At 38.9% G+C, this 24,059-nt stretch overlaps 1 protein-coding gene and 2 non-coding genes across 5 annotated transcripts in view; 1 reads left to right on the top strand and 2 right to left on the bottom strand.

Annotated features, from left to right (window-relative positions):
- The window catches only part of LOC124156362 (rhotekin-like), a 585,015-nt gene that overhangs the window by 423,019 nt on the left and 137,937 nt on the right, over positions 1–24,059 (bottom strand). The gene's annotated exons all lie outside the window — the stretch shown is intronic.
- Trnaw-cca lies at positions 16,818–16,889 on the bottom strand. Its single transcript has one exon. It is a non-coding gene; the product is annotated as a tRNA-Trp (tRNA).
- Trnaw-cca lies at positions 19,828–19,899 on the top strand. Its single transcript has one exon. It is a non-coding gene; the product is annotated as a tRNA-Trp (tRNA).

Raw genomic sequence — 24,059 nt, 5'->3', positions numbered from 1 at the left:
TATATGATTTCATTTACCCGAGTGAAATTATTGTAGCAGAGGTTATATAAGAAGTTTCCAAAAATGGTTCTGCATCTTACTGCGACTCGAATCTTAACTTACATTTCCACAGTTCAAAGTTTCGCGTCGCATATAAAGTGCACTTAAATTTGCAAACACGGCTTTGCAGCAGTTAGGACATGCGCAATATAATCACACGTGGGAACGAGGGCCTATGTCTCATGAATTATTGCTCGTGAGCAACTTTGTGCCTTCTTGTTTAGGTAAAAAATGCTGTTCCTTAGGCCAAGCATGAAACAGGCACAAGTATTCAAAAGTCATCACAATTATTCTAGATTTCCTCTCCAAATAATTTAATTTTCTCTCTCTCACACTGACGCTTTAAATACAATTATGGTATGCCACCAACCGTACATAAGGTCTTCATTCAAGGAACTGACATTGCAAAAGAGTCCATTCTTAATGGCGACAACTGACAGGGGAAGCGATATAGGCACGGTATAAGGACGTGAGAAAGTTCCGTGAACGGTTGACTAGAAAAATGGCACGAGTGGTCACAAATAGGGATTTATTCCGAAGACAACTACTAATATCATAACTGATAATGACAAAAATTACGCCAATTAAATTGGAGGAAACACACAGCTTGCCGAAAAATGTAATGGATCTGTTTTTGAAAAAGGAAAACAATGCTTTAGCTCAGACAGTGAAAGTGATAAAAATTCGTCAGATAGTGAATGAAAAACAGTAACCTTTTATTGCTGACAGTGATAATTGCAGTATGTTAGTTGGGAAAAGTGTAAATTTTGCTGCTTTTGTTTATGTTATGTTTGTATGGTAAAATATTTCTGAAAAATAACCATTTTGTCAGCAGCGCAGTTTAATAAGAATAATGACGTTGATATATAGGTAAGAGATTTAAATCAATACTTTAAATTGAGCATAAGGCATACATTAAAATAAACTGTATTTCTTAGGAAGAATACATTATTTGATGTGAGTAATATGCCTTCCGAAACTTTTAAAGCTAACAGGAGTTCAAACTTCAAACCAAAAACAAGTTCGAAGGGCTCGGCACTACAACAATACTGTAAAACGACCGTGGTCAGAAGGCCTTTAAATATGTATGGAGGGTTAGGAAGTGGAGGCTATGGGTCATCGAAGGCTCTTGCCTAGAAATAGAGCTTGTTTGTTAATAAAAGAGTCCGTTTCCCCACTTTAAGCACGCGATTTAAGTCCATTCCCCATGGAATGCACTCAAAGAAGGAAACCTTTCAGTGCACCTCTTGCAGTGCCGAGCGATTGCATAATGAGAGTCATTCGTAGCAATATTTATAAATTTTACTTTCTGGTGATTATTTTCTGTCACTAATATATCTGTTATCCACACATAAAAGTGAATGAGACCATATTGCATCCACCCGCTTGCCGCGTCGCCGTACTCTCCGCCGCCGCCGGCCAGAACCGGTGTCGTCCGTGCGTTCGAAAAAACTATTTAAAATTCGGGGTTGCAAATTGGTGCAAGGTTTGACTTTAGATTCACAATATAGAAGCTTCAAAGAACGACATGATATAAGTTACTTAGTGTAAGCCGGTGACAATGTCTACTTTTTTTCTACGTTTATGTGAAAAAATGGGTTGAAAACAGGCTCCGCCATTTTGTTATGTATCTATGATTATTGATGAAACAAAATCTTTAAAAACCCTTCAAATGAAAGAATAAGAAGTGTCAATTAAGATGGTATAACAGTTTTGTCGATAAATCTATTTATAAAACGACTGCACGAGGATAAAGTCGGCAATTTTCAGAAAAAATCGAGGGTGGTCGTTTTTCGCTAAATTTGCTCAACTTTGACCTCACATATATTGTTAAAGTGTAAACACAGGACCAAAATAATCTGGGAAGTTATGCACAATTTATTTGAGAATGTGTATGCGAAGTTTCAATTTCCTAGCTCAAAAAAATCGATTTTGAGGTTTTGGCCAGCTTTTTTCGATTCTAGCCCACTGTGCGATGGGACGATCAAAAAACCATCTGGAACACGGGATGCGCAACGCAATTGGGGAGGTATGACGAAGTTAAATTTCACGGGAAAACTGCGATGGAACAAATACAGTTATATTCTCCTGCAACTGTGCTGCCCTATCTTTTTCTGATTAGGATTTGACTGGAGCTTCAAGGGCATTTGAAGTAATCAAACGAAAAACCTTAATATTTTAACACATAACTTACAACCCACTGAAAATATTCATAGCTTCTCGTTTATTAATGTTTGCACGTTACAAAGGAGAGAGAGCGAACAAAATTCGATTTTTCGATGGCGTTCAAACCGTCCAAAAATACTAATTATGTGAAGAGATTTTTAACCAGGATTTTAAGGTTTTTCACGATTGTGGAAGATGTATTTGGTTAAAGATCGTGAACGACAATATTTTTTATCATCTTTATTGCGAAGTGTGAGGGCAATCGCTACAATTGAAGAACATGAGAAAAACTGACCAAAGAGAACGTTTAAGATCTGGTAAAATGATAGGCCAAAAACGCAAATTTTCATATGAGCGAGCGGGACTTAATATAATTCCGAAGAAAATAATTCATATTTCATCAGCATCATCGTCACTGGTCAAGATTCAAAGATTGATTTTACGCAGCTCTCCATTACATTCTCCAATGAGGTAATATTTTAACACCTACGTATACTCTTCACATTCACATCCTTATTTAACTATTCCATACATTATGTTGGAGGTCTTCGTTTTCCATTTTCGCCATCTACTTGTCCCTCGACGAATGTCTTCATCAGACTATCGTGTTTTCATGACTATACTTGCTAAACTTAAAAATTTCAATTGGGTTGGGGCGTAGAAACGATGAGGCCTGGCGAAGACCTCGAGGAAAGAACATCACTTTCACCTTTTGACACTTCCAAAGACTTTAAATTGCGGGTTATTTCGTGTCGCCGGTTTCAATTGAAAAAAAAAACTTGGATTTAACTGAGCATTGAGGATTTTCACTTTAGCGTAACGACCCACTCAGTTCAGAGAAATCGACATGTTTCTCCGCACTAGGAAGTAGCAAAAAGTCGAGTGCCATCGCTTGCAACACACACAGTAAGTCTTACAGATCGACGCATGCCAAGAAGGTAAAAAAATGCAAAAAAAGCTAACCCAAGAAAAGCAGTCTCGTGATCGGCGGCAAGCAGGAACAGGGAAGCCGAAGGTTGCGATGAAACCTGCAGCAAAAATACTCCAACTAGCCAAAAGCAACTGATGGCCCCAGGCCATGATCCGAGGAAAGGCGCTGAATCTACCACGTAAAATGGTATTTATCGTATGTGACGCAACTTTTATTGAAAAAATAAAAGATTTACGCATCAATGATTGATTTTGGCATGAAAAAATCATTCGGTTTCACCGGAAGCTGAACCAAAAGGCTTAGTGATCTAAATAGTAGCATACGTGACTGTCAAAAATGTGATCTGGAATGGAATTCCAACACAACATATGATTTCTTTGAGTTTAAAAGAAATAATCACGGTTTATCCAGTGGCATACATTCATGGGGCCATCCCCAAGGACACATAAAGGTACGAAAAAGATCTAAGCACCTTAGCGTGGGAATGAACCTGTATTAGTGGGAAAAGTGCCTCGTATTATGCAGTATTTTGGATACTCACACGCAGTTTATTATCTTCCAACCGAACATGCTTCTCTGACAAAGAAAACCTAGAGAAGTAAGAAAAGTTTTAAAGTGACAGAAAAATTGAAGTTCATTGAAACAGGTCGATTTACATAAACTGGGCTAGTCATAAAATTTAAAACGCGAGTACAGTCAAGTTTATCCTAAAATGACAACCGGATCCCGAATTTCATGGTTGTATTGGCTATTCCGTCACTAAGCAGATGCAAAATTCAAGCGTTGAAAAAGTTGATTACCTAAGCTTCACCCTTTCTCGAATGGACATCGGTAAATATTAGGATAGTGCGGTATTATTAAACCAGGGAAAGATGAATATTCAAACGGCACTACACACAGGACACTAAGAAACAAGGAGTAACACGGAGGCAAAGGAAAAACTCTGAGGGAGAAGACACAGCAATTTTTGAGAACAGCAAGATACACATAAGAGTGAAAGATTAGGTTTCCTTCCCCCAGGCATATCGGTATGCTATTCGTCTTATTCTTTGGCGAATGAATAAAAAGAAATGGAATGTGTGCAACCGCGAATTAGGAGCGAAAAAATCCAGGTGGCCTCCTCCTTCCCACCGATCGGGTCCATCGGGATGATCTCGAAATAAGCGGCGGCCATGAGAACTGGGTCATTTCTCGGACCATTTCCTACTCGAAGAGCTGCTCGTTCCATTGTTGACATATGGGTGCAGGATCCCAAAAATGGATATGGGAAGGAGGAATAACCTGGCAGGTGATATCCGGCCATCGAATGCTGCTAGGCACACGTATGCAAATTCGACTCACAAGAAGGGGGGAGTCGAAACCGGTGGGTCAACACTTCGGATCGCAACGGGGTGTGATGAATTCATTCGAAAAACCGGAACAAATTCCCCGAGGCCAGGAAATACTGAAATATGGGTGGTGGGAGAAAAAATGGGCAGTTTGGCGATACGAGTTAGAATAATGAATAAAATGAATCGTCTCACGCGTAATCTGGTGGAATGTTGTGATAGAATTGGAAATTTTCCTCCATGCAGGGTGTTTGAGGAGGAATCTGGAATACTTCCGAAGGTGGTAGGGGACACAATTTTAAGCATTTTACGTCCTGTAAGCATGGGGTCCAACTCCTTAGGTACTTAACTATGACAACGCAAACATTTTTTTAATGCCCTTTGCAGTTACCTTGAAAATGATTTTTCTCGAGTATTCCGCCTTTCTGACATTTATTTAATACTATGGCTTTTAATGTGATTGAATTATTAAGGTTGGACGAAAATGTGCGATTGTAATTGAGTGGGTGAGAAGCCTAGGGGTACAAGTGATTTCTTTTTTCTATGCAGTGTTAGGTGCAGAAATTAGGTATAGAAAACAAACCAGATCAATTAGACATTTAGTAGTGCATTCGATTTTCCACTCACTCGTATCCCATGCCAACCAAGTTTTGTGTATTTCTTCAAACAGTTAACTTTAACTAACTCTGTTAAAAAATATCACTTGTAACCCTTGGCTTCTCACCCTCTCAATTGTCTTAAACAATTAATATTTGAGGTTAATAACACGAGAGATTTGAGCGATTGTCATTGATACGATTGCGTAATCTCACCTATTTTGAGAATTTTCAGACGATTATAATAGTACATTTTGGTAAAAACCTGAATTATTTAATATCCTTAAAAACCCAGAGTATTAAATAAAATTTCGAAAATGCTGGATAGTACCCAAGAAAACCCATTTCCATAGCATCTGCAAAGTGCAACCTTATGTTTATGGAAAAAAAATGCTGAACATTGTCTGCCCTCCTGAAGTATTGCAGATTCCACCTAAAATACCATGCATGTATGCATGCACCAAGAGCCGCACAGTGGTCTGAGATGCCCTTTTCCGCGAACAAAATTCGATTTTTCGATGGCGTTCAAACCGTCCAAAAATACTAATTATGTGAAGATAAAGGATCATTCCATTGTAAATGGATCTTTTTATCTCCCCTTACTACCCATTTTTCGAATTACAGGAATGTTTAAGCAGAAGTTGTTTGAGTGTAATTTCTCACGTTTTTGACCGCTTTTTAACTTTAAAAATACCAAAACCAATAACCGGCGCGCCGTTGCTTCCAGGATTTTCTCCGCGTCTCTTCATCGTCTCCGACGACTGTCGACAGTATTCAACGCAATCTGTTTGTACATTTGAGGTTAGAGCTTACTCCCAAAGTAAACCACAGGTGTGCGATATCAATAATTTAGTGTAGGGGTAGTTCCATTCACAGGGCAAACTCAAAGGGCAAGAATTTAGGAATGTAGGAGGAGTTCAAAGGCTTCCTTGATCCCTACGGTTACAGTAGATAAGCTCTCTATACCATGTTACCACGCTACCTCCACGCTGCAACATTTTTTACTGCGAAAATTTAGGAAGTTAGCTTATTTTAGTTCTACTGAATTAAGACTAACCTTGATACGCTAAGAGCCCGCTCCATTTTAGAGCATAGTAAAGTTTGGTAAATATTCATTTAATGAAAACCATCATAGATGGTTTCGCATAATGAGACTCACTGTAGACTTATGATAGCGATTTAAGGATTTGAATGCTTTATTTTTCACTGTAGTTGATCATTGTTTTTCGAAGTTATTTATTCGACGCTCGGGAGACGACTCGTCCATTTTTTGCGTTCATACCGTAGTCTTTTTTTCAATTGCAAGCCGACGATGTCCACTCGAACTTGAAGATACCAGATGGAGCCGGAACAAGTCAGTTATCACCGAAATATGAGCAAAATGGGAACCGAACAAATGTAGAAGTCCTCCGTTAAACAGAAAACGATAATGTACAGAGGAAAAGCAGCAACGAGTGGCCAAAATCGAAATTTAACAAAATAATAGCGGAAGGCGTCAACTGATCAAGAGATAGCGGCATACAATAGCTTGTATGATAAGAGTACACAAGCAAAATAATGAATGAGGCGAAGAGAGAGTTTCCCCAGCCAATGTTCACGATTCATCGACTTCCTATCAATCTCCGAACTAATAAAGCAATAAAACATCCGCATTGAGCGCAATTGACGAAAATTTACCTTCACGATAAGAACACTGATGACAGCTCTCTTGGTTTACATTCCGCGACACTTCAATTATGGTGAATGGAACGGACTTTATGCGAGCACGATCTCATAAAGCCTCCGGTGAAATAAAATTCAGGACGCTGCACAATGGAAAGACTGATGAAGAGGATGAGATTCAGGCCAGAAGGAAAGGATGGCAACCGTACAATCCATCCAGCAATTCAAATCTCTCAGATCGATGCACGAATACATTTCTCATTATATTCCATGGAATAAAACGGGAACCACCAACAAAGAAACCATTGTTAGTGCAATGAATCGTAAATCTTAAGTGAATTATTATTATTAAAGTATTCTACCGGTTAAGGTTTCCATGGAGTACTCTTAAGTGAATATACTACCTACCGTAAAGTTTCATTGACCACTATTAATGAGAACAGGTATCTTGAAAAATGGTCTACTCATCTTCAATACAATAAAAAATTAGTAATCAATTAGTGATAGCTGAAGAATTAGCAGTAATTTACGTAGAATGCACGATTGGATAAAAAAATCTTGGATTTTCGCATTCAAGGTAGCTAAATAAATCGAATGGTCTCAGAGTATCATGAAAGAGAGCATAATTGGGTAGTTATCAAATCCATAACTTCCTTCTTGCTTTATTTATTTGGAAAGGATAAAAATTTTATTGCAAAAAAGTTAATGGACGTATTATAAACAACTAAATTCTTGAATCCTTATCCCCCTGGCTAATCATTTCAGCTTTTTAGGTGACATCCAATACCTTCAGCCAGAAACGTAGACTATGGATAACACCGTTCTTTAGAATAAGCACGAAGAAGTGAATCACACAACGATATGATTCTCGTCAGGTCGCTTACGACGGATTTCCACGCGTACTGTGCCTTTCAATCAAAGTGGTATTCTGGAATTCCATTTCCTCCGATTATGCCTCGTATAATAATGCATTCTCACCGGTACGCCCTTTGATTCCAACACAGCATGGAAAATCGTCATGCTGCGCTGTAGAAACTTTCTTTACATGAAATCGAAAACTTCACGCTGGTGCCTTGCTGCTGAAAACATCCCCATTCCTTCAGCGGCCTTTCGACCCTCAGTAGAAGAACAATTCGTTCTAAGAGGAAGCTAACGGCTTACGCTACACCACGTCCAGTCCAGGCCTCGCGCATAAAAAACTATGAAATAAATACAACCTTGTTTTATGTTCTCACAAGAGGATCAGCCTAAATGTTAATTCAATCAATTTTTAAAGAACAGAGAACAAGCATATGAGCATATTAACTTATAAATCCCCAAACACTGAGAGAGGCTGCAAATAAAAATTGTCTTCTTTATAATTATGAATAATGCCATTTTATAACGCTTTCATAATCTCCCTTTGTTGTTTTTCATCATGCCCGGTCAAATTTTGCAACTCAATTTTAACTCACTTTACAAATAGCTATCAAGCTGAAAATTTCAGTATAAATCAGAATCAGATGACAATATGTAATACTTTTAATATGACATTAACCGTATCTCCATCGCTATTCATAATTTAAAATTAAGTGTGGAGATTAGTTCAAAAAGGTCACCGGGGGTCCGGAACTCCCCCCGCCCCCCGGAATATAAAAACACAATTATTTTCCTTCATAAAAAATATTGAAAAATCATGATTTACAAAATATTTCTTCAACAAGGTTTTTTCGATTATGATTGCTTGCATTAGTTTAAAACACTATATTTAGTACCCTGTTTTTAAAAAATCCCCCCCCCCCCTGGTGTTGGACCCCCCCGCACAAAATTCCATTTCCTGGCTACACCACTGTACTAGATAATTGATTACTCTGGTAGTGCTAAAGGATCCTGGTATCTCTGCATCCAACATTCGATCAGAAAAACCACTGCCATAACGTCTACGTCCCACATAAAAATTCAGAGAAATTTTGTATATCTGATGCCGAGTTCTAGACAAAGCTTTTCTATTGTTTCCTTTGAAATTTCTTCAATAGAATCGTGATCTCCCTGATATTGCTAAGTTCATACGAGGTCAATCAATGCCCGGAGAATAGGAGGTGACCCCAAATTCCATTTGGAGAATGAAATCGCATGAAATCCGCTGGTGTCACCTTGTCGTTTAACACATAAATATAACCAAACTTATATGATAAATAATCAAAATATGATATGAATTCAAGGATGATTTTTTCAAAACGAAAAGATACCGTGAAAAAAATTGGAAAGGAAGAAAGAAAAAATAACATATATGAATTGACGGATTAGCAATGGGATATTCGGAGACAGCAAAAAATACTAATAGCTTGGAATCTGTAAATCAACAAACAATAAATAACATTTTCATACGTCAAAAATGACAATTCACACATGAGAAGACACTAAGTCTATGCCTACGAGTATGAGCAACCTTTAAAAGCACAGGCATCAGGAATATGTGCTCCGAGTGTTCTCGATACTCAGATGCCATTCCATGCCATCACTGAGTTAAGTGACGCCCACAGTGACAACCGTCATCCGATACATCTTAAGCGATACTCGCACGTAGCGAGTACGAGACGGTGATCACGGGGCTGGACATTATTGGCACCTTGCTTGAGTGGCAAGTCCATCCATGGCAACCATCGATGTGTCATTCGTGTGACACAGTTTAACGGCATCTTGAGTGCGCTCTTGAGCCAATGGAGTCACCTTATATCCCTCCTCAATTGGTCAGCACCGAAGACGCGGGAGGCGGCCGCTGACCGAAGGCCTGACCTCCTTTGACCTCTCCCATCCACCTCCTCCCGGCGCACTAAAATAACCCGAACAGTCGTTCTTCCCTGATTACAATTTATAAAACAGGAAATGTAATCTCCACATTTGGGAATGATAAAATACTTGAACTTTATTCATTCCTTTCACAAAAAGGTAATTTTTTCTAAAAAATGTCGCAGTTGATGTTTCTCTATCCTACCTTTATCACACGTGTACATGATCTTTTCTTTACTAACTCACATACTTTATATTTTATGCTTCAATTATGCATTAATATCGATTAAAAAAACCTTTAATATTGAGTTACCTTGAGTTGTAATATATCTAAAACCCTTACTTATCGCGCTGCTCAATATTACGCCATCCAGACCGCGTTTAAATGAGCATCACGTCAAGCACCGCGACGTAATGTATTTAACGTATCAAAACTTTGAAATTTCCGACGCATTACAATGACGAAAAGTCACACAGTACCATTGAGAATCGATGGCCTTCAGAACCCCAACGTATTATTTAATGTTCGATAATCTGATTTTACTTATGGGCTATGCCAAATTTATAAGTTGGCAAACTGGTCCCATAATAAACAATATTTTCACGGAACAAATGAGAAATCTTAAATATTGATTACGTCGATAAGATGTAGTTCACCGTAAATGAAAAGAAATACTTTGTTATGTTCCACCAATTTATTTTCAGGTACAACTAGTGTCGATGCAGTGGCGCCATCTTCAGGTACAACTAGCGACAACGCCGATGCGTCGAAACTCGTTGCACCTGAAAATGAATTGATGGAATGTAACTAAGTTTTAATTTTCGTTTACGTTAAAATGATCTTCCATAAGGCTAAGCATGAGACGAGAGAGATAATTTGGTTCACCATTAGAACTCAACTCTTCGGCAATACGTTTCGTCATATAATTTCATTGACAAATGCAATGGTTTCACAGTGTACATTGTACACTCCTGCGCCGAAGGTGACACTATGTCTTTCCTCAAATGGTGTGCCGTCAAGGCGGGAATGAGCCCTCCGAGTACGCCTGACCCCCTTTGACCTCTCCCATGGCGGCGGCGCACCAAAACAACTCGGACAGGTGGGCATGGCGGAGAGACTGCGAGGGCGGGTTTACGTCGGCTGGCCGCGCGTATATAGTATGCGATTGACCGTTAACCCTACACCTCCGAAGAAAAAGGAAGACGATGGGGCGCAGAGGTGGCGGGGAGCGAGGGGGTGGGGGAGGCGTTTCGTGACGTCTTTATCCGGCCCAGGGTGAACCGGTAATGCGAAGCGGCGGCAAGAGAAAGTGAGGGAAAGGGAAAAGAAGAGGGAGCGAGGATCGTAACTTGGTTACGAGGAGCTCGCGGCCAGACATGTGGGACCCACATACAAACGTAGAAAGGATAAACGTCGAATATATGGCTGCACCTTCACATAATGATGGTAGGAATTATTACTAAATGGACTAATTTGAAATCATACCAAGGTAATTTTCTCACATTACAGTCAAGCATTCACAACTTTACTGTAGACATAAAAAACTACCAAACTTTTCCATTCGTTTTAAAACAATTCACCCTCTCTGACAGATTGAAGCACCCTCTCTGCAACATTGAAGGATTCATAGCGTATTCTTAAGTAATTGCATAACTCTTAGCTCTAAATGAATTAAGTGCGTAGTATACTAAAACTTTAGAACATTTATCTCATTAACACACTATTTTACACGCGTAATTTCATACAAAATTTTAAGAATATTTTTCTTTATTCCAATTTAAAACCCCAAAGACAAAATTAAATAGTTTGATGTACGTTCCTTCCGTTTCCATTTATTAAAAACTGTTCAATCCGGGATCGGGAAGACCGGGAAAAACAAAAATATCGGGAGAAGAATGGCAATGGCAGAGTACATTCCCCTCTGGCTAATAACATTTTCAAATTTTACTCAATGTATCTCAAGACTTAAAAATTAATAATAATTATTACAATTACACGCTACAAGCAAAAACAAAATTTAAAAAACGTGTGAGAGATGGTAGGGTGTAGTGAGTTTTGAAGATCCCTTGGCCTTAATATCTCTGCTGATAGAAATGATTAGAAATCAATGTCTTGCTTCATTATGTGGATTGAAATGAATTTATTCCATCAAATAATGAAAAGATAAAATATAATCCTTTAAACATGAGACCGTATTTAAAAAACTTCCACCTTACCAACTCTTTTAGAGTTTATACATATATTTCTATAATTTTGCGCGACTGCAACAACCCAATCGTACGCACCAATTTCTGCTGACACTTTTCCCTTTCATATTCACATATAACTCAAATAACACATATAACACAACTATTAATTACCGTGATAAATTATATATATCGGCGGATATCCCAGTACACAATGAAAGATTCACGGCAGTTGCTCCTATCATACCAATTTAATCAGACTGGTTTGCAGAAAACCTCTCCGGGCAGAGTGAGGTTTCTACGTAAAAAAAAACCTAACCGATACATCGCATTAAGCCATTTCCAGCACGTTAATCACTGACATGACTAAAGGCCTGTTTACACTGTACATTAACACGTACATGTTAATGTCTAAATGTATGAACGCGAGAATGAACGCCAAAATGCACCGTGTAACCACCCAACTTGTGCGAATGCATGCACAGAAAATAGAGCCTGTTCTAAATTGGTTCATGCATTCGTGCTTGTTCCACAAGTGTTAATGGATGACCGTCATTATAACTAAGGGATTATAATCGTCACCCGTGTAAAGCTGGGTATATTTTTTTTAAAGCAGTGAGAATGGGTAGAAGCTCAGAGTAAACATACACAAGACTCAACTTTGAAATACTGAACTTGGGATAAGGATAGTGTTGACACAATCCGAGATCACTTGATACGCATGAATACCTGACTGCGACGACAGCGTTTACATAATACTTACTCTGTTTGTACATTGCCATATAATTACATTTAATTCTCGCTGAGGGGAAAAGTGAGAATTTTGATATTAATGTATAATAACTTGTATCATAATAAACCAAATTGTCTCTATTTTCGTAATGACACTGAATATTTTTTAACACGAGAGAAATGTGAAACCTTAGTTTTTAGGAGTACTTAAATCCGAAATATGTCTACTATTAAATGTGATTAGAAATCAATGTCTTATTTCAAAATGTAGGCCGGAATTGATTAATCTGATAAAATGGTAAAAATACTTTTGAGTCGTGAAAAACGGCAGAATCTCAGAGTAAACGTACACAAGACCCAATTTTGGATTATTGAACATGGGATCAGCAAGCGCTCTACTACGAACATATTACTCAGAGTCCTCTAGGTTGCCTCATGATAACTAGTGAGGGAGTAGTGTCGAGAATGGCCTATCCAAAGGACTCTGCGAGAGTACAAACAGGGTGTATCGAAAATAATATACGAATTACTAAGTATTATTTTGTCCAAATTATCGATCGTTGCCTAGGAGGTTGTAAATATCTGGAGGGGGCACCAATGGTTTAGAGCGTGGAGCGAAGTGTGGCCGGAGTGCTTGGGTAGGAAAGCCACGCCCATCCTTACCAAAACATTGACAATCCCGCAAGGGTCAATGCTTACTATTTGGTGAAATTTTTTGTCATAACTCGTTAATACATTAAAATTAACTATGAAACGCGCAAAGTAAACATTTTTTTCTTACTTCATTGGTAGGCTTCGCGAAGTTATGACTCAAACATCTTTTCCCAGGGAAAAATTATTATCAATCTCCACGGTTACGTTCTACAACCATCTCAGCTGAAAATAATATTTTACGACAGTAAATTAGTCATTTACCTGCACTTATACTGGTATTTAATTTTATTATAACCAACGGAAATCTAAAAATTATAGTACAAAAGCATATTTTTAAGGATATCCCCACCAGTGAAGTGGGTAACAGGACACAGTTTATAAATTAACTGTGGAATCGCGAATGATAGGAAAAAATCCGATGACATTCACAGGCGAAATACTTATGATTATGGTAGCATTTTTCACTTGATGTAGTTCATTTTCAGAACAAAACTTAGCCACCCTAAATTATTAGTCGGAGTCTTAAGTCCAAAAATTGTCAAACCAAGATGACGGAAACTTTACCCAGCCAAAAACTCGGAAACAGCGCCTACAGATATTTACAAACTCCTTGGGTGAGATAAACAGTATCGAAAATTATATACGAATTACAAAGCATTTTTTTGCCCAAACTTTCAATCGTTGCTCCTTGGTTGTTTCCGAGGCTTCATGAACACAACTTAATTTTTCAACGAGACGGGACATCCCCTCACTGGAGTATCTAAGTAAGGGTATATCTGAATGAAACTACTCCGAACTGTTGGATTTGTCGTCAAGGAGCTGACGATTTAAGCGTGTCTCAGCTGGGCTCCACGGTCTCCGGATATGACACCCTGTGACTTCTTCCTGTGAGGTTTCGTTAAATACTACGCTTATGTACTACCACTCCCACAGAACCTGGAAGAGGTTCCGTACTGCCATAACATCAGTCACGAAGGACATGTCTGCCAGAGTATGGTAGGAATTTGAGTATGCATGTGATATTGTTCGTGTCACTGATAGAGGACATATTGAAGAACTGTATTCTGAACTTTAGAGGTTCGTACATATGTTTGTTTATTTTTGTATGAAGATTTTCACAGCTTCTTTTATCAATGTGGTTGGTGGTTGCTTTCGGGAAATGCTGCGTAGGTAATATTATCTGCTCGAGTTTAACTCCTTCTGGAAGCGTTTTCAAGAGAATGGAAATAATAATAATAAACGTCTTTATTGGGCGAGATTGGGACTAAAGAGTCCCATCTTCCATCTAGCCCCTCGTCAAACATGAAATATATGCAGTTAAATAGATTGTCAAGTTATTCATGAAATTACATGCAAAGAATTTACATAAAAATAAAAAAATAAATAAAGTTATAAGTTAACAAAGTTACTATTGACCAAGTGTAAAAAGATGTTAGTGAACGTAGGAAAAACCTAAGGATATTGACTGTCGTCCTTATTGGAAAAAACCCACTGCAGGAAAACGCCCACACAAGGAGGGGGGCGTGAAAAATCTGCGAAAACCTACTGAGAGAGCTAATGTAGACCTGAGTATCTACAAAAACAATGAATTAGATGGAAAATGTCACCCAGTACTTGTAAAGAAAAAGAAAATTAGATGGACCCGGAGGAGATAAGTGATGAATCTTTCCTATTGTTCCCATCATGTTACATGTCTCGTTGTTGTTCTCGAAGAAGTTTTACGTGTAAACGCTCTTGAAACGTTTCTTGAAAATGCTCCCAGGAGGAGGAGTGCAACGTCGAGCAGATAATGTTACCTACGCAGCATTTCCCGAAAGCAACCACCAACATTAATATGTGTTTGCTAAGTTTCATAATCGTACGTCTTAAAGTTTAATAAATATATCCATTCAAAATACGTATATTCTGTTTGAAACACCCAGTAGAAGAGGACTCTTTCCTTTTTTTAAAAATGACTTCTGTGGTCGCATCATCGCTTCACAGGAGCGCCCCCTCCCTCTCCTGTGCCTCCTACCCCTAAGAAAGCCCATCCTTCGCTCACCTAGCGGGATTCCTCGTCCCGACCTCACTCGCATGCTCCGTAGCCACGGAGATAAATGAGGAACGGATGGATGGTGATGCTCCTTGCCGCGAAAGAGGAGAGTGAGAAGCTAGGGGGTGGGGACACGAGTCCTTGGCGAGGACTTTCACCGACGAGGGCGAGCTTAAAACCAAGAGTGGAAGGGAGAACAAAGGGGACGGTTGTTAACGTGGGAGTGACAGCCCAAACGAAATTCCTCAGCACACAAGACAATGGCAATTACGCACGGGACACGGAAACCGAAATATTTTTTATGCCGAAAAAAAAACGACTATCTTATAAACGAAGCCGGCCACGGTGGTGGCGGGCTTAAGTCCTCACCTCCCAAACCGATGGTCGCGGGTTCGAGTCCCGCCTAGGCATGGGCGTTTTTAAATATGTAGTCCTATTATATCAAAATGATCTTAATTGGGGAGAAACTGTGCTCATTACAGATATTATTGTTATTGTTATTATATCTGCCGAAAATTAATGACTATATCTACGAAAAAACCACGTGTATTAATACACGTATACCACCATTAGCGCGTACAGATTTTATCTGGAGGCTTCAAGACAAATTTAAGGTTAGGTTATTTTAAATAAGGAGATCACATGATATTTCATATTACTAGTTCAATTGATTCACGAATATCCTCTAGCGAGCGAAAATATATAAAGCGAGTGAGAAACAGGTTAACGGTCCACCGCCACCCACAAAACATGAAAGCTGATAGATAATTTGCACTTTTTGCTATATATCCACAATTAAGAGCTAAAAAGAGATTCCTGGCCTATGGAAAGCGTGAAAATTTTACGTAATAAAGAACCGCATAAAGGCAAACAAAAGAAGAAAGTTTTTGCTTGCACCGACCGAAATTTATTCCCATGAAGGGCGGAATAAAAATGCAGGGATAGTGATAAAATTAACTTCCTCGATAAAACCGACTGATTACTCTTTGATGATGACGAATCTCAAAAAACAAACTGGTAAGGACTTCGAAGGGAAAATCGAAGACAACTAAGATGACCAAAAATAGACCTTTTTTGCAAAATAGTAAGACGAAGTGATTGTACAATACAGTTTACTTTCACTCGCATTTTAAAACAAAAAATGAGCGGCCCACCATTAATGGCTGACAACGATTCACTCTCTATCTGAAGAAAATTTTTACAATCGCGCAAAGAAGAAACAATAAAACTATCAAATTTCTCCGAGCATCTCGCAACCAAAATATAGGGTTGGACAAATTTGGATAATACTTAACATCCGTGTCCACATCAGGTAACGACAAGGGCATAATATCACAATGATAACAATTTTCTTATCTTTTAATAAAGAATGAATTAGACAAATGACTGATATCCATCGTCATATTCATGTCATATTGACAACCCCATTTTCCCTTTTCCTAAAATGTATTAAAAAACCCACACTCGGAATGAGGTTATTCAAAGTACAAAGGAAGGGGCAAAATAAATGCCGTACCTAGCCACGGATATGGTAAATATTTCCTCCTATCATCTTGTGTAGCATTAAATATAAACTGGTGTATAAGTAGTAAACATTGAATGCAGCATACAAGGTCAAAGGATGTAAATTTACTTCCTCTGAAAAATACGCTAACAGGGAAGGCGATCGTCCCAATCCCGCCCAGTCCGAGAGAAACTACCCTATTCCGACAAAAATATATTGACCCCGACGTGATTTGAACACGCAACCTTCTGATCTGGAGTCAGACGCGCTACCGTTGCGCCACGGAGTCCCTTGATGAAGAGGGTTGTCTGTCCAGACTGCACCTTAAAGCATCATCGTTCGACTTCCCGTCCCAACGATGTTTGAATGAATGGCGACCACAAAATGATACGGAATAGACTTCCAAGCTAGACACAAACTAAAACACTCTGGATAAACAAACTAGCCTCTTTCCAACCAAATGTTGAGGAGGCCTCCATTTCAAATGAACGGCCATCCCTTATCTGGATTGAAATTAGAAAGTGTCTCCATACATTCCGCGCCGGAGTGAAATCCTTCGATTAAGACGAGTGGACCGCTCCCAGATCATCAGCGCGGCTGGATTATGCGCGGAGGGTGAGAGGGGGAAGACTTAAAAAGGAATCCAAGCACCCACTGTTATGGGAACCTGCTAAATTCGCCCAAGAAGTTTTCACTTTTTTTTGCACGGTCACCATCGAAGGAATATGACATGGGTAGTTATCGTGCGCCATTCTGGGCTCATCTGAGAGACAGGGGGGAAATACGACTTTCGATCCATCTAAGACGGAAGTTTCGGGCGGATGTTTGCAGGATGGATGTAGAGAAAAGCCCCAAGACCGAAGATGGGTGAAAGGGAAGATGAAAGGGCGATAAAAATTATGCCTAGTATGCATGGAAATGTGAAGAACCTCTCCCGAAAGATAGCTGATGTGACTGGCAATATTCATATTTCCGTAGAATGTTTGGGAATTTCTTCCCTGTAAAAGCTCAGAGTGGTGGTACACAGGGAGGCTTATCACTGCTGTAGCCTTATAAAGCGGCAGCGATAGTGAAAAAAAGTTAATTGTACCAAATCTATGGAAATGAATGCCCTATACTTAAAGTAGGAGAATAAAATCAATTTTATAATTCATTCCACGGCAACCTTACAGCCCCATTTCCGTATCTTGCTAAAAATGTATGTAAGCATCCACACTCAACATAAGGCTATTAAAAATAAGAAGGAAGGGGTAAAATCATGGCGGTACCTAGCCACGGGCAGAGAATTTGTTTATACCATCCGGTATGGGTAAAGCTAAGCATTCTTCATTCTTCAATAGGACATATATACTGAATGTAGTCTTTAAGTCCAGCTGTCATTCAAAATAATTTTAATCCTTAGTGCACTTTTGGGAGAATCCATTGAGGTGTAGCCTTGGTCGTGATTTGTAAAATGTGTCTGCGGATTATTTTTTTCAACTTCTATTTATTCATCCTGATATAGTCCCAATTCGTTCATATTTCGAGAAATAGAACCTTAAATTGAAAACATAACGTTGTCTCGCAAGTTCATTTTCTACTAAGCAACGATGATTAACTTTTCCATAATGATAAAGGTTTCAGCATCATATATTTTATCCGTTCGAATAAACTGAATTAAGTACAAGCACTTTTTAAACATAAAATTCTGAATTTTTTAAAATAATATAAATCTAGAGGGTCTATTTAGTCCAGCGGTATGTAAATACAATAAGATTTACTCCACCAGAAATGAGATTCAAATCATAGCTTCCACGACCATTGATTATCAATCACCACAAGTTAAAAGGTGTACTATAACTCTCCTTAAAAATATGTCACCGTGGCGCAACGGTAGTGCGCATCACCCTATTTCAGAAGGTTGAATGATCCATTCACATCGGAGTCGAATTTCATTTTTTCGCCGTTAGCTTTTAAATGTTTTTATTGAGATTTTAAAACAAATAGTTGCACTTTAATTTTTTCTAAACAATTTCCACTCTGTAATTTGAATTAAAAAATACAATAAGCCATTATTCATGACCTGGTGGTAGAATCAAAAACAACTTCTCATTGCTTACCACAAGAATAAAAAAAGCAAACCAAATCGTAAATAATCACCAAATGATCTTCTTCACACGGGATTAGGGAAGTGGGTGAGGAATCACGTGATCTCGGACATCTTGCTTTCATGTGAAGAAGCCAATGTGGTTGTACTTCCTCTGAGGCTGATACTGACCGTCGTCGGTAAGTACGTAATTTATAAGGGGAGGGGATCACGAGCAATTTCAACAACCGTGATAGTTGAATATTTTCGGCTGCCGCGAAGTCGGGATCCATAGCTACGTACGGACAGAAAGCAATCGGAATAGAACGTTAGGACCACAAAGAGGCCATTCAAAAGCAGTTCCAACAATCGGATTATCCGATAAATTTTTCGGATTCCACATTTTTATCGGATCCTATGTTTACTGTACCAGATTTTACTTATCGTTAACGCCAATTATAGACATCGAAATCATCGTAATCCGATATTTAATTTTAAATATCGTCCATGCCTAACCGGGTCACCGCAGCGCCGACACAATCCTTTCCAGGTTTTTTCTCAAGTTGCTGTTCGCCCGATCTCTGGGGTCACAGGAAATTGTCGTGTGGTAAGGCGACCCTGAAGCCGGCGAAGTAGTCCAGAAGCAAATTGGTATTCCGAGTCATGCTCGTGACCTACGCACGAATACTGCTTTTACGCTACTTTCTACTTGAGGCAGAGTTTCTATCGTTTTACATTTCGCTTGGCTCCTTCAATGTCATGAACTTCAATTATTTCACCACAAAGAGCTGCTATGATCTTATTTAACCACGAATTTCTCTTCCTAGTTACGGTTAACTAAGATTTCAAACTCTAACTGCCGTAAGCGGACCTCAGATTGAGTTGACAAAATTCTTGCCGTCTCTATAGCAGCACAGCAATTGGAAATGTGAAAAATGCAAGCGCTAATTGAATGCAGGAAAGAGCAATCGGCGTAAAATTTCTTAAAAATTATTTTTACACACGATTTCAATCGATCACGTCTTCGACATACAATTAAGACTCCAACGGTGAATTTTACATTAAAAATCCACCACTCTGGAACGGAAAAACATCGTTGGGACGAGCAGTCGAACGAAGATGCTTAAAGGTGCAGTCCAGCAGACAACCCTCTTCATCAAGGGACTCCGTGGCGCAACGGTAGCGCGTCTGACTCCAGATCAGAAGGTTGCGTGTTCAAATCACGTCGGGGTCAATATATTTTTATTGGAATTTGAAAAATCAGCGAATAATGTAACCTTTTTTACACTTGGAAATGAAAATTATAAAATATTAAAGCATCCCGGAGATCTTAAGGTTCGTTCTTTGAATAACGTGAAATTATTGTTGCAATTCAAGTGTCGAAGAAAAAAGTTTAACCGATGCCAGGTGAGCGACCCCCGTAAGATTGCCTCCATGTTGGAAATTAGGTGACATTTCGAATAGTTGTCCCACTAGAGCAAAGGCTTTCCACCCAAAGAAGTCAGCGGAAAATCCTGACGGAAGTCATCCTGAAAATATATCATGAAGGGACCACCGAATTCCGCAGCAAACTTCGTATAACTCCTATCAGTCTCAATCCTACCCTAGCGCTGTGCCTGTAACCAAATTCAGAGGAAATTTACAAAAATAATTTAGAATACATAAGGAATTGTTTCCTCACTCATTTAACTCAATGCAAATTGCTTTAGTGATCCATCGCCGAGTTTTTTTATTCGTCCTGCGGCCCACACCCGGGGTGGATAAATTTATCGAGTTTGAAAGGCTTCCCGAACATGCCGCAGGTAACTCCGAATGGAAACGCGAGAAATTTATCGGAAAAGCTGCCAACGAGAGGGCCTCAAACCATTCATTATTCCCGAGGCTTTCGCGGACCACGGAACGGGGCCGAACAATCGAGATGGATGAAAGGGCAAGGGCGACCGTTCGTCATGTTTTACTTCCTTCTTTTATTTATTCACAATTTGCACGTGAGGGGACCGATCGAAAGAAGGGTGACTCGAAAGGTGGATGGACCGCGGTGAGAATGTCTTCGCCGCCGAGTGGATGGCGTTCGATTTCCTTGGGCTATCGCTAGTCCCCCCTGCTTCCCATGCGGTCAAATTCTGTCAAGATACACGGCCACAGGACGAATCACTCACGCGTCTGCCCGCCCTCTCGCCCTCCCATCGCCTCTTGGACACTCCACTGACCAGCTATAAGAAGGTCCCTTCACGAATGGCGATTTCAAAACAAATACTTTCAGCATACTATATTGACAAAAAATTTAGCTTTCACCGATGAACTCCACTGATGCTAAAAATGTCGATAATGGGAACAGTAGATGCGTAACTAGATAATAATACAGGTTCTAACCAACCAGATAGAGTTCAAATGAGTAAGAGTGTTAATACTAACTCGTTGATTCCAAGGAAAAACCTTTTTCGTGACGAGTAATGAGGAGCTTGTTCTGTACCGCTAGAGCCACATGTGCCGCAAGTCACTCTGCACATGCGCAAATCGAAACATGTCATGCATGGGCTCCTCAAGAGAAAATGTTGCATGACCAGTGACGTCATGGCAAAATTAGGAGTGCCGGAACGCGCTTTCCTTAAATATTTTTAGAAGTGAAATATTACTCTTTATGTTTTTTATGACAAATTATGATTAACATTTTATGAAAAAATGTTATATTTTTGTTTCGAATGAATATATTTTAAAATTGAGGCAACAAAATTGATAAAAGTGGTATTTCAAAATTATGTTGTTAGTCAACCAGTAGCGGAACGGCGTTCCGGCACCATGACACCCTTATGCGTGACGCCAGGGGTCCGCGTTAATTAATTCTTGTGCTAACTTCCTCAGTGGCAGAGTGTATAAAATTGCATATCTGTTGACGTATATGATCGAAAGTTAAACAAAAAATTGAGGGAAAGCAGAATTTCGACAATTAAATCCTTAAAATTCTACACTTATGCCTTTTTCTAGTTCTAGCAGCCGACGTTTGCGCCATTTCCATTTCTATGTACCTAATGCGATTTGAGTTCAAGAGCAGTATAATTTGACTGACAACTCAAGATTAGTATCATCGCGCGCCAACGTATTATCTTCATTTTGATGGCATAACGAACTTAATATCACCTTTTCGCCACAACGAAAACTAATTATTTTTCTAATCAAAATACTTTGACCGGAAGCACCAAAAGAGCCAATGTAAAAATATTATTTTCTAATACCAATGATTTTTATAAAATAAAGTATACAAAGTACAGTTTTTGATTGCAAGTCCATTAAGTATAATTATATGAGCATAACGAAGAGTAATCGTCAAATACGGTATTTCCTTCGTTTCTTGATGAATTTTCAACAAATTTTAGCGGCTTCAGTTCAGAAAAATCTTTCAAGCTGGGTTAGGTATTTATAAAGCAGTATTAACGAGTATCCCCTTATTTTGGCATAACTCGAGTGGCAAAGCTCTTGATGCCATTCAGAGGAATCAAAGGAAGGATAATAACCAAAAAAGATGTACAAATCCGAATTGATACAGAAGAATTAGAAAATGATGCTAGAATGACATTATGCCATCATTTCGACTGACAAAGACCATTATAAAAAGTTTAAGAATAGATCTATATTGTTCTGTAATTACGAAATGGACATGAAACAAAATTGCTGATTATGTGTGGCCTCAGATAAGGCATAGCGTAGAAAGAGTCAACCATTACATGAAAAACATCTTATAAATATTTTAAATTTAAGTGGCAGCATTCGACTTTTCAAAAATCAATAAACTGTAGCGAAGAAATGAGATGCAAAGTTTACTTTCCACTTATATATATTTTAAATTTAATATTACGGACAATTTAAATATTTCCAGCATCACTACATGAATGGAGCAAACTCTCCTTGTTCATGGATCACGGATTTCGAATCATTAAACTAAGCGGTACATTCACTTTTAAAATTTTTATGGTAATTAAATATTGATGAATCCAAGGTAATTATAAAAGGAGAAAATAAAATGTCTCGGTATTTCTCGGGCAAATGCGAACGATGGAGATGAGTCTGATTTCATATCGGAGTAACCCCACATTATGTTAATGTTATGGATGAAGGGAGGAGTATAGAAGTAGGTAATAATGCCATAAATTAATTTAAAAACTGAAAATGAACTTTCACCTTTTAGACTGTAGTAACATTCCCACCGCAGAATTTTGTTTGCCTAGAAAGAAAATAGAGGCACGGTCAGGGACGATTCGCTAGCGGTGGAATTCGGAACGAAGAACTCCCACTGTGAAAGTTGATGGGCTGATGGAAAAGTGTGGATGACCAAAGAGCAATTACACAGATCATATAATTTCCATTAGAGGCGCGAAGAGACAGCTCTCGTTTGCGAGTGGTATTAAAATGATGAACACAATGACCTTCTACGGCTCACACGCTCTCCACACTCTCTCCACAATCCTGAGTCCAGTCATGCATTTCACTTCTCGTTCCATAGATTTTGTTACTACAAGAAAGGTTCAATACGAACGAATATTATAATTAAACCAAAGAGCCATTGATTAAAGAGCTCATGACTTTAAAAAAACGTAAAATCGTAGCAAAACACGTCATTGTGAGCAGTTTAAAAAGTTAAAAATAGTTTTCGATGATATTTAACGGTGAGGTTACTGTTAAATATCATATAAAACTATTTATACGAATATCTATACGAGTCCTATGTCATAAAACTGATTAAATAAACGTGAAGAGTAATGAAATAATTACTTTTTCCCAATTAATAGCTTTAAGAGTACCAGTAAACAAGGATATAATTATGAAATTCGGAATTAGGACAAATTATCGAATGCAAAATTTTATTTTCGCAAAAGCGATTCATAGTCAAAATATTTCCCGCTTGAGTCACAGTCCGTTGATGCTCAAAAGGGCTGTGACTCTAGGGCAACTGAAAACTAGAGTCAATATCGTCTATAGCATATCCTCATAACATCCGAATGTTGAAACACTCGATTGCTTACTTACTTATACTTACTAACCCTTACATAAGTCACTCACTAAGGCGTTCTTCCCCCCTTCGAGAGGGGTATCCCGTCGATCGCTCCGAAGTGTCCGACCATGGACATAACTTCGTCCGGTTTCTCAGACGACTCTTCTTCTATTTGGTTTCGCCGCGAGAAGCTCTTGGACCAATCTCGGGTATTTTTATCATGCTCGCGTTCTTGCGGGACACGAGGGAGGGAAGATTGACTGGCAACAACTCATCACTCTCCTCTCCTATTCCCGCAAACCGCTTCGTTGACAGATAACCTCATCCTACGACAGCAACTTGTCGATTCAACACGAAAGTGTCACGGTCCTTTTCCCACCGCTAATCTCTAGTTTCTCGAAGCGATA

This window comes from Ischnura elegans, chromosome 3 (assembly GCF_921293095.1).
Source record: "Ischnura elegans chromosome 3, ioIscEleg1.1, whole genome shotgun sequence".
NCBI lineage: Eukaryota > Metazoa > Arthropoda > Insecta > Odonata > Coenagrionidae > Ischnura > Ischnura elegans.
Note: the sequence above shows the minus strand (reverse complement) of the source record. Positions and strands in the feature narration are given on the sequence as shown.